This window comes from Artibeus jamaicensis, unplaced genomic scaffold, assembly GCF_021234435.1.
Source record: "Artibeus jamaicensis isolate MK-2021 breed Jamaican fruit bat unplaced genomic scaffold, CSHL_Jam_final contig_415, whole genome shotgun sequence".
NCBI lineage: Eukaryota > Metazoa > Chordata > Mammalia > Chiroptera > Phyllostomidae > Artibeus > Artibeus jamaicensis.
Window position 1 is genome coordinate 22,784,322 of NW_026521823.1, and position 14,233 is coordinate 22,798,554.

Genomic DNA, 14,233 nt, shown 5'->3' on the forward strand with positions numbered 1-14,233 from the left:
TATTTAATATTGTTTCCCCGGGAAATCTTTAGCTTTTCCAGCTAAGATTGGCCCTGCTGCTCAGCTGCTTGTTGTTCACTATGATTTATTGCTGATCTCATGAATCATTTGCATCTTCTATATAAGCAAAGGGGGAAAAAAAAAACTTCCCGTTGATTTTAATGCTATGTCAGTGACTGGGTGTGAAGCCGTAGGTGATAACCTCAGCCACAGGCCTTGAGCCTGAGAGTAGAAAAGACTGATGTGTAGAGCACAATGACAGGAATTCAAGTTAGCCTGTAACAGAGTTTCTATTTCCCCAGAGAGAGGTGTGGGAAAGACAAGGGAAATACACTGACGTTATTGGTGATGTATTTTTAACAGTTGGTGCGCCCACCCTCACTTCCATTGTTGAACCGCCATTGTTTTTTTCCAGAAGACTCACACTAGGCAGTTTCAAGTTTATACAAATGATTTATTTCCACACTTGAAAGGGTTAAAATGGTTTTTTAAAGCAAGCATTTACTTAAGAAAAAAATCCAAATAAGTCCTATACAGGATGGAGAACATAATCTAACACTATTCTTAAAAAGCCTTCATTTAATTAAACTTTCTAAAGAAAAAGACATTTTATTGAAGTCAACATTGCTCACAACTCCAAGAATAACCAATTAGAGAAAGTGTATTTAAACTGGGGGTGTATATTAATAACAACATTAATGAAAGCTTTATTGATTTTATATTGTCTCTGTATTCATGCAAAAATAAAGGGGTTGGTTTTTACTGTACTTCTGATTGAACAACCCCCTAAACTTTTAGAGATATATCAAATTCATTTTTAGCTTTATAAAACATTTTCAACACATCCCAGTCATACATATCTGGTGAACTTTTAACTTTCTTAATAGCAATTAAAGTGGGGTGCGTACTAATTGTGAGAGAAGACTTAACTGCTTTTTTCCTAAAAACATGTAAGCCTTACCTAGACTACTTAATGATGTCTTGCAAGTCTCACTGAAACAAGTTTGCTTTCAGGGACCAACCAGACTAATTCTTCCTAAAGTCTCTGATATGCTAGACAAGATTCCTCTAGAGAAGTGCAAGAGAGTTTGTTTTTGGGTTGAACTAGATTTCTTTGGGGCTCAAGTAGGATTTTTAAAGCTAGAATCAATGGTGCTGTGGGAATAACATGTTTGGGTTTGGTAGTCAAAAAAATTTGGCTTCAAATCTCTGCTCTAAAAATAGGATTGAACTTGGCCTTAGATACCCACATGTCCTCCCTGAGGCCCATATCCATCCTGAAGCATGGGGATAAACACAGAGTGCAGGCCTTCGTACGTGGTAAGGTGCTCCAAACCTGATGTTTCTGCAATTTTCCATGCCTTTACATATTAGTGGTTTTTCAGGAGCTTTGAAAATAAGTAGTAATTAATGAATCTGATGTTCACATGTGATATACTATCTTCTCAGTGAAGTGGGAGCTTAGCAAGACTATCAAGTATATTGAAAATTGAAATGAAGGTTTAGAATAGCTTTTTGCTCTGTCTACAGGGGCTTGATATCTTTATTATAAGAATATTGATGTTCTGGTTTCTTTTGTTCAAGCTCAGGGCATGTCACAAGCTCAGGGCATGTGACAGTCACATCTCTGCTGCTGACAAACCCACAGCCAGATAGTATGTGAGATGAAGTTGATGCTAGTGGACATCAGGGAAGAAAATATGCTTTTAAAAATCATTTATCGTGTTCTCACAAAGCTAAAAAATCTACTTTTGGAGATAAGACATGGAGATTGGCACGCTGTTCTTCACTGGGTCCGTCATTCACTCATTTATTTAGCACACACTGAGCGCACATCTGGAGATGCAGAGATAAATAAGGGAATGTCTACCTGTGTCAAAAATGAACAAGATTAATTAAATTAATGCCTTCTGAGTTTATCACTTGTTTTAAAATTTTTTTTTATTATTTTAAGGCACTTAACGGAGGAGGAAGACCAGTGAACAAGTGCCAATATTATGCTGTCTACAGTATTACAGAGGGCGCAGCCACACAGGTGTGTCACTTCCATTTCTCTTCAAGAGAAAACCTGAGACGAGGAAGGTATTTAGGTGGCAGCCTCCAGCGGCAGCAGCGTTAGGATCTGCCAATCATGTTTGAACTGGTGCTGCCCTCTTTCTGGACAGCTGCCATTAGGGAGGGAACACTGCCCAGAGAGTGTGGCTGGCCACTGGCCAGCACGAAGCTCTCTGTAGCACCAGGCAATGCAATGCAGCCCTTCTGTGGCTGCCTTGCAGCTCCCTGGTGGGCTGGCCGACACTTTCTCAGAGCTGCACTGCCATCCGTCTGAGACTCTGCCTGTCCTGACTTCCTTCTGTCACTCTCTCCTTTTCCAGGAATTTTAATGTGAGTTTCAGAGAACAAAGCTGAGTCCCTCCGCTTGTTAAGATGATAAGAGCTGTATGTGCTGAAATTCAGGACCTGGTTTCTTAACATGTGAAGAAAGCTCAATTGTATTAAGAGAAAATAAAGCCAAATGCAGGTTGATGTTGAGAGAGAATCTCAACATCAGATGGTGGAGATTCATCCACAGGATGGGGAGAGAATCCAGGCAACAAATGAGACTGATGGTTCCTGAGTATTGGCCCAATCTCTTTTCTTCTCACACTTTGGGGGTTGACCACTTCCTTGGGTTCTAGGAGCAAATAAATTTCCCTTTTAATAAATCAGTGCAAGTTGGGTTTTCATTCACTTGTCACTAACATGTCCTGACCGCTACAGCCAAATGGTGCTTGTAGCTTACCAATAAATGAAAGAACAATGAAATAAAGGGAGAATTTCCTTTAATATGGGAAAGATTTGAGCATGTCTATGCTGAGAGAAAAAACCAAAGGATTCAGTAAAATGATATATAGGAGTGATAGGGTGTGGCTGCTGGGGGCAAAGGGGTTGGGAACCTAAAGCACCCCAATGAGGGATTAACCTGAATAGAAGGAAGGACCCCCATTCCACGCAGACAGAAGGAATGAGGGGGTGGAGGAGAAACAGATGTTGGTGCCTTCAGAGCTTACCCGTGAGAAAAGTTGTTGCCAAATCTTACCTATTGTATTTTCTCAGGGAATATATTTGGAGTGAAAGGAGATGTAGTAGGAAATTTTAAGAGAAGTCAGAGTGTAGTCGGGGTGGGAAGGTGAGAGAGAGCAAAGGGGTCCAGTGGGGACCCGGAGACCAGCCCTGGGTGCCCTGCTGTGGAAGACGATCCATTCTAGGTGGACTGCAGGCGTGGCTACTCCGGTTTCCCTGTGGTGGTAAGCAGCTCTCTGCTGTAGCGATCAGAGTGGATTTTTAAAAGTTAAAAAAAATTAGTAGACCATTTTCATTTTTACCATTTATCATTTTTTTAGAGCAGTTTTAGGTTCACAGCAAAATTGAGCTGAAAGTGCTCACATATTGCCTCCTCTCCACACCGCCTCCCCGCCGTCACCCTCCACCAGGCTAGCACGCTTGTTACAGTCCACGCACATACACTGACATGTTAGCAACCAAAGTTTATAGTTTACATTAGGGCTCACTCGGCCTTGCACATTCTATGGATTTTGACAAATGTATCATACGGACTAGCTTTCCTGCCTCAACACCCTCTGTGCTACACCCGCTCCTTCCTCTTCCTCCAGCCACTGGCAACCAGGGGTGGATCTTTTTCTTTATTTTTTTAAAGATTTTATTTATTTATCTTTAGAGGGAAAGGAGAGAGGGAGAGAAATATCAGTGTATGGTTGCCTCTCCTGTGTCCTCTGCTGGAAACTGGCCTGCAACCCGGGCATGTGCCCTGACTGGGAATTGAACTGCCATCCTTTGGTTCCAGGCCCGTGATCAATCCACTGAACTACACCATCCAGGGCCAGGATGGCTCTTTTTTAGTGTCTCCATGGGTTTGCCTTTTCCAGAGTGTCAAATAGTTGGAATCACACAGTATGCAGCTTTCTTTCAGTTTGCAAAATGCATTTAAAGTTCCTCCATGGCTTTCCATAGCTCGATGGTTCTTTTTATCACTGAATAACGTATCCATTGTAGCAGTTTGTTTACCTGTTCACCTCCTGAAGGACATTTTAGTTGTTCCTATGTTTTGGCAATTAGAAATTAGTCTGCTATAGGTTTTTGTATGGATATAAATTTTCAACTCATTCGGGTAAATACCAAAGATTGAGATTGATAAATCATATGGTAGGGGAATGTTTGCTCAAATTGCCTTCCAAAACAGCTGTGCCATTTTTCATTTTTGCATCCATTTTAGCAATGAATGAGAGTTCATGTTGCTCCACATCCTCACCATCAGAAGCTGGTGTTCTGAGAGGCAGGTGGAGGGTCCCAGAGTGTACCGGAGGAGCCCAAGGAAGGACACTGCTGGGAATAATACCAGGAAGTAGCTGCTTGGGAGAAAACGGGGGGCCCGGTAGCTGAACGAAATGGAAAAGTAATTGAAAGTAAGTAGTGAGAGAGTTTGTTGGGCACACGTCAAAAACTGCATAAAAAAACCCCAAGCAAACAGTGTAAAGGAGTGGAATGAGAAGCCGGAGGTAGAAGGGAGAACAGGGAGAGGAGCTTCATGGTGCAAGGGAGGAGCTCATCCAGTTACGTGTAGAGGTCACTCCAGGACGCCACAGAGGTTTTCCCAGTGACCTACTCACACATAGATTCTGAGGTTATTCACAAAGTTTGCTAGATCTTCCTATATGTGAGTCACCAAGTCCCCCAGAAAAGCAAATGAGGTGGTAAAACTCACATGCAGAAAGCTGATTTAACGCCATAGCAATTAAAACACTATAGTATTTAGTGTTTGGGGGGGTAGAAATATTCTGGATGAACCCAAATTCTTTGATGAGGATAGAGGCCATTTATTAGATAATGTGATTAAGTTTTCAAGTAGAAATCCAATTGTACCCTTCATCTCATGATGCCCTGGACCTAACACATTGTTTATCCCATCAAGGGGTCCTTGTATGGCTCTGTAGATTCAAGTATAGATTGTATACTACGCTGCGCTGCTGATTTTCATGGATGTGCTGCAGAGTCTGGCCTCTAGGCAAAGTACATTCCTTTGAGGTTAACCCAGACAAGGCTTTATGGAAAGCTCTGCACAAGGGACAATGGCCCCTGGATGCTGCTCTCTAGGCTGCCTGCGTCCTCAGCACACAAAGACATCTCAGAAACACACTGGATTCCCACTGTAAGAGAAAGAAAGAACACCCATCTTGTATTTTTCATCATCTTTATTATTTGGTTGTTTATCCTTAGAGATACTTTTGAAACATCCAAAAAGTAAACCGCAATCTTAAGCAACACCTCAAAAGGATAGAATTTATCAAATGTGGCTTAGCTCTAATGACAAAAACTAGATTCGAGGAAGCAAGGAACTTTAGTAGCTTCTTTCATTTCGAGTATTCAAATGATCATTTCTTAAGAAATTGACACTCTTAAGTGATTCCAATTAAGAAAACACCACAGGCCTATGAAGATGAAAAATATGTATATGATACAGCCCTGGCTGGTGTGGTTCGGTGGGCTGAGTGTGGGCCTGTGAACTGGAAGGCTGCAGTCAGGGCACATGCCTGGGTTTCAGGCCAGGTCCCCACCCAGGTGGGGGCCTCATGAGAGGCAACCAATGTCTCTCACACATTGATGTTTCTCTCCCTCTCTTTTTCCCTCCCTTTCCCTCTTTCTACAAGTAAACAAATACAATCTTTTAAAAAAAAGATGAAAAATATGTGTACTATATATGTATTTTTTGAGATTAAGATACACAAATAGGAGGCAAATGTAGGTTTACAGTTATTCGTATGGAAAATAATATAATAATAAATTATAGTACAAGAAACTGTTTTGCATATTCACAACTGGAAACCTACTCTTGCCCTACCCTGAATATTTATATATCTTTTATAATCAATTTATTTCAATATTTTAAAATAAAACAAATATTCAAGGAAGTAAATCAATCTTAAAAGACTGGGAGAATTGGGATTCATCAAGGGGAGAAGGGCAATCCATGGACACAAGTATGAACATGGCATCTTCTGCGGAATGAGGAGACTGGACCTTTTAGTATTTGTCAGGTTAGAGAGAGGAGAAGTTAAATAGCTTGGGCCACAGAGTGGAAACCTTTAAAAATAGGGCAGAGGAATTTATGTCCAAGATGTCCTGAAAAACTTACAGGCATTATACTGGCATAAGGAAGAGCATGCTAGTGGGAAAAGGAGCAAATTTGGGGATAGGTTGTGGTAAAGGGTATAAGGGAGGAATTGACCGCAAGGATTTAGGGACCGAGTAACAAATGTTTCAAGTGGAGCAGCAGGAACAGGTAAAAGGAAAGGAAGAGAACAGAAGAAAGAGTCAATTCGTAGGAAAAAAAAAGTTGTTACCAACTGCCCTTTAAATTGACTTTAAGGAAAAGTATATGTGGACTGCATTTTTAATGTGCAGTCTTTTTATTTTTTCTTTTAAATATACTTTATTGATTATGCTATTATAGTTGTCCAACTTTTCCCTGCACCTGCATCCTCCTTTCTCTGCCCTGCATCCTCTTTTCACCTGCATCCCCCCCACACCTTAGTTCAGGTCCATGGGTCATACATACAATTTTTTTGCTTCTCCATTTCCTATACTATTCTTAACCTCACCCTGTCTATTTTCTACCTACCATTTATGCTTCTTTTTCCCTGTACCTTTTTGCCCTTTCCCCCCTCTCCTCTCCCCCACTGATAACCCTCCATGGGATCTCTATTTCTGTGATTCTGTTTCTGTTTTAGTTGTTTGCTTAGTTTGTTGGAGTTTTTTTAGGTTCAGTTGTTGATAGTTGTGAGTTTATTGTCATTTTACTGTTCATATTTCTGATTGTCTTCTTTTTCTTAGATAAGTCTCTTTAACATTTCATATAACAAGAGTTTGGTAATGATGAACTCCTTTAACTTGACCTTATCTGGGAAGCACTTTATCGGCTCCTCCATTCTACATGATAGTTTTGCCTCATAGAGTAATCTTGCAGGTAGGTCCTTGCCTTTCATGACTTTGAATACTTCTTTCCAGCCCCTTCTTCTCTGTAAGGTGTCATTTCAGAAATCAGCTGATAGTCTTATAGGAACTCCTTTGTAGGTTACTGTCTCCTTTTCTCTTGCTGCTTTTAAGATTCTCTTCTTATCTTTAATTTTGGGTAATGTGATTATGAGGTGCCTTAGTATGTGCTTCCTTGCGTCCAACTTCTTTGGGAGTGCCTGAGCTTCCTGGACTTACTGAAAGTCTATTTCCATTGCCATATTGGAGAAGGAACTAGCAAATTCTATTTGCTAGTTCTCCTTCATTATTTTTCAAATAAGTTTTCAACTTTTTGCTCTTCCTCTTCTCCTTCTGGCACCCCTATGATTTGGATGTTGGAATGTTTAAAGTTGTCCTGGAGGTTCCTAAGCCTCTCCTCATTTTTTTGAATTCTTCTGTTCTGGTTGAATGTTGATTTCTTCCTTCTAGTCCAAACCATTGATTTGAGTTCCAGTTCCCTTCCCATCACTGTTGGTACCCTGTGCATTTTCCTTTATTTTACTTTTTATAGCCTTCACTTTTTCCTTTATTTTGTTACCATACTCAACCAGTTTTGTAAGCATCCTAATTACCAGTGTTTTGAACTGTGCATCTGATAGGTTGGCTATCTCTTCATTGCTTAGTTGTATTTTTTTTCTGGAGTTTTAATTTGTTCTTTCATTTGGGCCATATTTTTTGTCTTAGTGTGCCTGTTAATAAGGGGAGGAGCATTAGGTAATCACCAGGGTGGAGGAACCGAGGTCACTGCATTGTGGTGCTGTATGTGGGGGAGGGGTCTGAGAGGGAACAATTCTGCTTGCTCAACACTCAGCAGGCTTTCAGTCACCTCCTCCACTACCCACAAGCAAAATGGGTCCTTCTGGTGCTGATTCCCAGGTGGGTGGTTGTGGGGGCAACTTTGCCAGCAAGTCGCCCCCGTCCACCACGGATGAAAATGAAACTACCAAGACATGATCTGCTTGAGGAGGAGAGGTGGTCAATCTCTCACAGGAGAAGGACCAAGAGCCTTCTCCTCAATGGGCTTTTATTGGGTTCATTTTGCACAAGAATATAGGTAAGGATCAAACAATAGATAGCATTCAAAGAACTATGAGGGCTTATTCTCAGTCAGGGTCAGATAGCTAAAGAGCCATAAAACTTTGAGGAACACACTTCTTGCTTAGACCCTTATTATTTAAATGAGAGCATTCTAAACAAAGGTTTCACAGGATTTTAGATATTCTTTCTTAGGCCTGATCACCCAGAACCCGCTCTAGCTGGCAAAGGGCTGCACTGCCTTCCCAGTCATAGGTTTTTCAGCTTAAGTGGATTAGAGCCAGGAAATACTTCTCTCAGATGGAAATGGGGACTCAGGCTATGTCAGAATAGCCAGGGGTCGAGGGTCCATCACTCCCTCTTTGCTGCAGCCCCCTGAGCCCTTTCTTGAGGGCCTCCCAAGTGATCACATCTGGCTTAGGTTGCCCCTCCTCTGAGGGGTCATATCCATCTCTGACTAACCAACCGAGCATTGGGGGCAGGGGATGAAGCAGAAACAGTGCTGCTGCCAGAGATAAGCTTTGCCTCCTTAGTGGCTCACAGTCTGGAGGTGGCTCACTCAGCCTTATCCATGGGGGGCAGTTACAACTCCTGAAACCAGGCAGAGCGGTTCCCAACAGGTGGTTTTGTGTATGCTTTATGACCCTGTGGGTTTCTCAAATGAATTCTCTTGTGAGGTTGGGAGTTTCTCCTGCTGCCACAACACCCACAGGTTTTTTCAGTTGAGGATTTTGAGGCTTTCTTTCCCCACACTGGAACCCTGGGTTATGTGGTCTGTCTTGCTCCCCAGTTGTTTCTCCTGGTATATGCACAGCAAATGTGGGACTCCTCCAGCTGCTGCCTTGCCTCGAGTCCTCTCTGAAGGCTGCCCTTCTCCACCCTTCCTACAGGTCTGTATGAATGTTTCTTCTTTAATTCCTTGGTTGTCAGACTTCCATACAATTTGATTTTCTAGCAGTTCTGGTTGTTTTTTGTTTTCCGACTAAGCAAACAACTAGAACAGGAACAGAACCACAAAAATGGGGATCACATGGAAGGACAGCAACAGGGGAGTGGGAAGAGGAGAGATGGGGAAAAGGGATAGAGAATAAGTAGCATAAATGGTAGGTAGAAAATAGACAGGGGGGAGAGCAAGAATAGTATGGGAAATGTAGAAGCTAAAGAACTTGAGACATGTGGTCATAAACTAAAGGGGGGGTAATGGTGGGGAGGGGATGTGCAGGGTGGAGGGGAATGAAGAGGGGGAATAGAACAACTGTAATAGCATAATCAATAAACTATATTAAAAATAAACTAAAATTTAAAAACAAAACAAAAACAAAGTAAATTTGTTGTTGTCCTTCTTTTGGTTATGTAAGGAGGTGCAGTGTACCTACCTGTGCCTCCATCTTGGCCTGAAGTCTAATGTGCAGTCTTTTTAAAACAAACTTCTTATCATGGAGAATTTCATACTCACACAAAAGCAGGTAGGTTATAACAAGCCTCCAGGCACCCGTCACCCAATATCAATGCACAGCTGACCCTGCCCCTATCCACAATTCTGCCTATTTCACCTTATTTTTTAGATATCATTTGCCATACTAATATTTAACAGTGGTCATAGTACATTTTATTAAACGTTTACTTCAAAATCTTGTTGCATTTTTATTATATTTCAAAATTTATCAATGGTATAAAATAAGTTTATTTTACTTATAACGTATATGCTTATTTTAAATAAGGATTTAAGATGAATAAACTACTGTATTTTTAGGACTATAAGATGCACTGGACCATAAGAGGCACCTAAGTTTTAGAGGAGGAAAATAGGAAAAAAGTTCACAGCAAAAAATGGTAACGTATTTAATAACCTGTGACCCCATTCCACTGCCACTCCCCATCCACAGCAATCCAAGTAAGCTACATTCAGACTAGGGGGAAAATTGCATCTTATAGTCTGAAAAATATGGTAATAAACATGCAACAGTCATAGCTAGAATATTTAATTAAAGGTAAGAAATCTTTATTTAATATCTACTGAAATGCAAGGGCAGACCCCTGGTAAACATTTATTTAATTAACAGTTGAAATTCAAATAGTGACTGAATTTAAACAGATTACAATATAACCATCAACATTACTATTGGTGATACTATTAAGTAAATATAAAGAGTAGCATATAATTTTAAAAAATCATAAGCAATGACAGAGATATATTTACTCTTGAAAAATGATACATTTTGTCCACTTAGAGTTGAAGGCATGGTGATACTTCTTCCACAATTAAAGGTGATTTAATGGGCTGTATCTATTAGAGTTTTATTGCTGTCATACTAAATTACCACAAATTTAGTGGCTTAAATTGGCACAAATTTATTAATGTACACTAAATCACAAGTCAAAAACAGGTCTAACTGGTGTCAGCAGAACTGAGTTTTCTTCTGGAGGCTGTAAGAGAACATTACTTTCTTACCTTAACTAGCTCATGTTCCTCTTCCTTGATCTTTAAAATCAATAAAAGCGAGTAGACTCTTTTTCAAGCCACACCTGTCTGACCCCTTCTTCTCTTTTCTTTGATGACTCATGTGAATAGGTTTAGTCCACTCAGATAATTCAGGATAATTTGCCACCTGAAGGTCCTTCTCTTTTGCCATGTAAGGTTACATATGCATTGGTACCAGGGATGAGGCATGGGCATCTTTGTGGGGTACATTATTCTGCCTATTAACAGTGTCTTTGTGATTTGAGTGAAACTTTTATCAATCAACATATATTCAACTATAATAATACAATATTGAGAAATCATTGAACAATGAATTTTGTTACTACAGAGTGTGTGTTTTTTCTTCAACCATGAATGTACTATTCTGTAGAAATTTTGAGTCACTGTCTGTTTTCTTTGAACTTCAGCTTAAGCAGCCCCACTGAAAGAATCAAGAAAATGTACTTTGAGAAGAAATGTTCTTACCATAGACTTTGAGGTTTGAAAGGCAAAGGATTGACATGATACAAGAAATAGTTCACAGACTGGTGTTTTAACATACTCACTAGAATGCAAACAGTAAAGTCTTGGCACTGATAGCCATAAAGATCGTAATTATGAAGGTAATTTATGATCATAAAGATCACAAATTGGTTTTGCCTTGATACTCAGTGCCATGCAGTAATTTGTCATGTTCCTTTGGCATCAAAGTTCTATGAAACTGATAAGCAGAACTATCATTTCAGTTCTCTGAGCCTTGTTTTCTCAGTCTGTAATTGGGAAATAATAACACTATTCCAGGAAAAAGTTGTGAAAATAAAGCTATGCACATAAAGTTCTCAGAGAAACTTATGCACATTATAATCATTCAATAATTACTAGCTCTTATTTTTATTTGCTAGTCAGGAATTCGGGATGAACTGGTTAGTGGATGAACTTCCACTCTTTCTTTCACGTGGAAGAAACCATATATTTTGGCAGTGTCCATGAATAGGATGCCTGTTTTCCAGGATTATCTACTTAGAATACCTGGAGTATTGGCCCTCAAAGGAAATCAAAAGGATTGTAAATGGATTCACGGTAAGGTCACCTTTTGGTTTTCACTGTATTGCTAGGGTTTGTGACACATTTTTAAAAAATTCTAAGGGGCAGATTCAGTTTTTGGAAAAGGCTAAGATCCATGCAGAAGTCCTCTTATTGAATAAAGCAGGCTATTAATATTTTGGACCAATGATGAAATGTGAAAGCCGAGTAGTGAATCTGAACCCCTTGTTATATATTTGACTCGCGTGAAAAGGTTTTGAAATTCAGTTGTATAGATCTCCCCTCCAGAGATTCATATTTAGTTGTCTAGAGTTAGAGAACAGGTATTTGTATCTTTACAAATACCTGCAGGTGATTCTGATGCATGGCCCAGAGTAAGAGCCATTGCTTTAGCCAAATTGAATCAGACTCTTCATGTTGAAATATTGGTATCAGTACTTTTTAATTTTCCCCAGGTTCTTGCAAACGGCAGGCAACATCGTGAACCTCTGCTTCATACTGAGGAAGCTAAACCAGATCTGAAGACGCTCTACAGGAGTTTTGAGCAGTGAGTCATCCTCAGGTGAGTGCTGTGAAGGAAGAACTTCATGGAAATGGAAAAGTTTGTGTCCTAGTGTGTTTTCCAAAACACCACTGACTTTTTACTCCCATGTCCCATCTGATCTGAGCACTTTGAGTGGGGTGTGGTGTCGGATGTGGATTTACAAGATGGCGCAGTCTCTGTGCTGGCAAAGCATTGTTTGGGAGAGGAGGGGAATGTGGAGGTGAGGAGGCCAGAGTGCATTATCCTCCACAGGACTCCCTAATTATTGGGCTACTGAGGGAGACGATGAGCATGGATAATACAGCCCCTCCTATACTCAGCTTGCTCCTGTCGTCCTCCATCACTACTTGTAAGTCACAGAGATTTGGCAATACCCCTCATGCCTGGTGATTTCTTAACTTCATTTGGTTTCTGGACTGGTTCTCATGAATGGTAGAGGACAAAGGGCTAAAATCAGAGAGAGAAAAATAAATAAGAATTGAAACTGGAAGGAGAATTTAATGAGAGATGGACTAGCTTTATGACAATTCACCTGCTTAAGTGCCCTTATTTATGTATCACTGTTATTTCTGATCAAATGATTCTTAACCTTTTTCCCTCTGCCTTAGACATCCCTGACTCAGGATGAGAGCAATGCATCTCTCCTCTGAAAAATGCACTCGTCCACAGACACAAAAAGATTTGTATATCTTCTTTTTAAAACAGTCCTCCCAGTACTTCACAACCCCGAATCACTGGCTACTCTTCTCAGTCTTCTTGCTGTTACTACTGGTAGCTGTAGCTGTGCAAAACACCAAGAGTCAGGAATATCTTGATCATAGTTTTTATGAAAGGTAAGCATTAGAGATAAGTGTGAAAATTTAGTTAAAAAGGCTCTTTTTATGTTTCATTTACATTAATTTGTTCTCTAGGAGCTTAAGAAATAACCAAAACATTGTAGGTTTGGAATAGACAGAATGATCAAAGCTTAGAGCAGGTGAAGAAAATAGTCACATGAGGGGGGAGGATGGAGATTTGAATGACCAGAGGGCTAACTGAATGGAGGCTTTGTAATGTACTTCTGTTATTGTCCAGAACTTATTTGCCCTGAAGTTTACAGCAACCTAATAACAACAAGAAGAACAAAGGTAAATTAAAATTCTTTTTCCTACATATGTTCTGTTCTTTCAGGTCCTTTTGTGAAAAGTGGGAGCTTTAAGGGAATAGTCAAGTTATTTGTTGGCATGTGTTGGAAATATCGTGACTACACAGGGAAGGAAAACCCAAGAAGGGAAAATGTGAAGATCTAAATACTGAAACTGGCTTCCTAAAATGAAGAGAAAACAATGGGATTGCTGATTATAATGACTAGCTAGGGCTCCATAAGGATCTGCCCTCAGGACTGCAGGATGGGGCTCTTTGCCCCTGGACTTGTTTTTCAACCTGCTTGCTCAGGTGGGTGGCGTTGAGGTGGTGACCTTTCCCTGTGCCCTCCAAAACCATTTTGTCCTTCTTCCAACGTTGCACAAACTCCTGTCATGACATCAAGTGTGTGTTTTTTCTCCCAATACAGTGCAAGCTTCTTTGTGCTTCCCCTGAGTCCAAAGCAGTGCTTAGCACCTATGAAGCTCTCAACCAATGTGTCTGCTGAATGAAATGGAATTGATCTGAACTAGATTTTAATGACAAACTATAACTAATTCTCATAGGCATCTCTCAGAATGATATTATCCAGACTACACAAAACAACTGAACGCTTAAGCAATGAAATGCCAATTTTAAATAAATACATGCGAGAAATGTCCCCTGGATGTCCTTTTGGATGCTTTTCTCATAGTCTCCTAAAAATAAAAGTTGGAACTTCTTTTACGCAATTGGTCTTTCAACACAGATAAGCATGGGATCTGGCTGGGGTTGTTTGGGCAAAAGAATTATTTTTCTATCTCTATATTTATGTTTGCTTCTGAGAATGTCTAGCTGAACTGGTGACATTTGTGCAGTTTATTAGCAGTAAGCTACATATGTATGGAAGTAGTATTATGTAACCCTAAACAGTGTGAATTCCCAAAGGGACTGAAAATATTTTTTTGGATGACATGTCT

General features: G+C 40.2%; 1 long non-coding RNA gene across 2 annotated transcripts; it reads left to right on the forward strand.

Annotated features, from left to right (window-relative positions):
* Window positions 1–1,263: 1,263 nt before the first annotated feature.
* On the forward strand, window positions 1,264–13,926 carry LOC128627491 (uncharacterized). Of its 2 annotated transcripts, XR_008391677.1 has the most exons (4): window positions 1,264–1,320; window positions 1,955–2,035; window positions 12,064–12,170; window positions 13,323–13,926. It is a non-coding gene; the product is annotated as an uncharacterized LOC128627491 (long non-coding RNA). The 2 variants fall into 2 exon arrangements; XR_008391678.1 differs by lacking the exons at window positions 12,064–12,170; window positions 13,323–13,926 and adding an exon at window positions 2,376–2,672.
* Window positions 13,927–14,233: the final 307 nt, after the last annotated feature.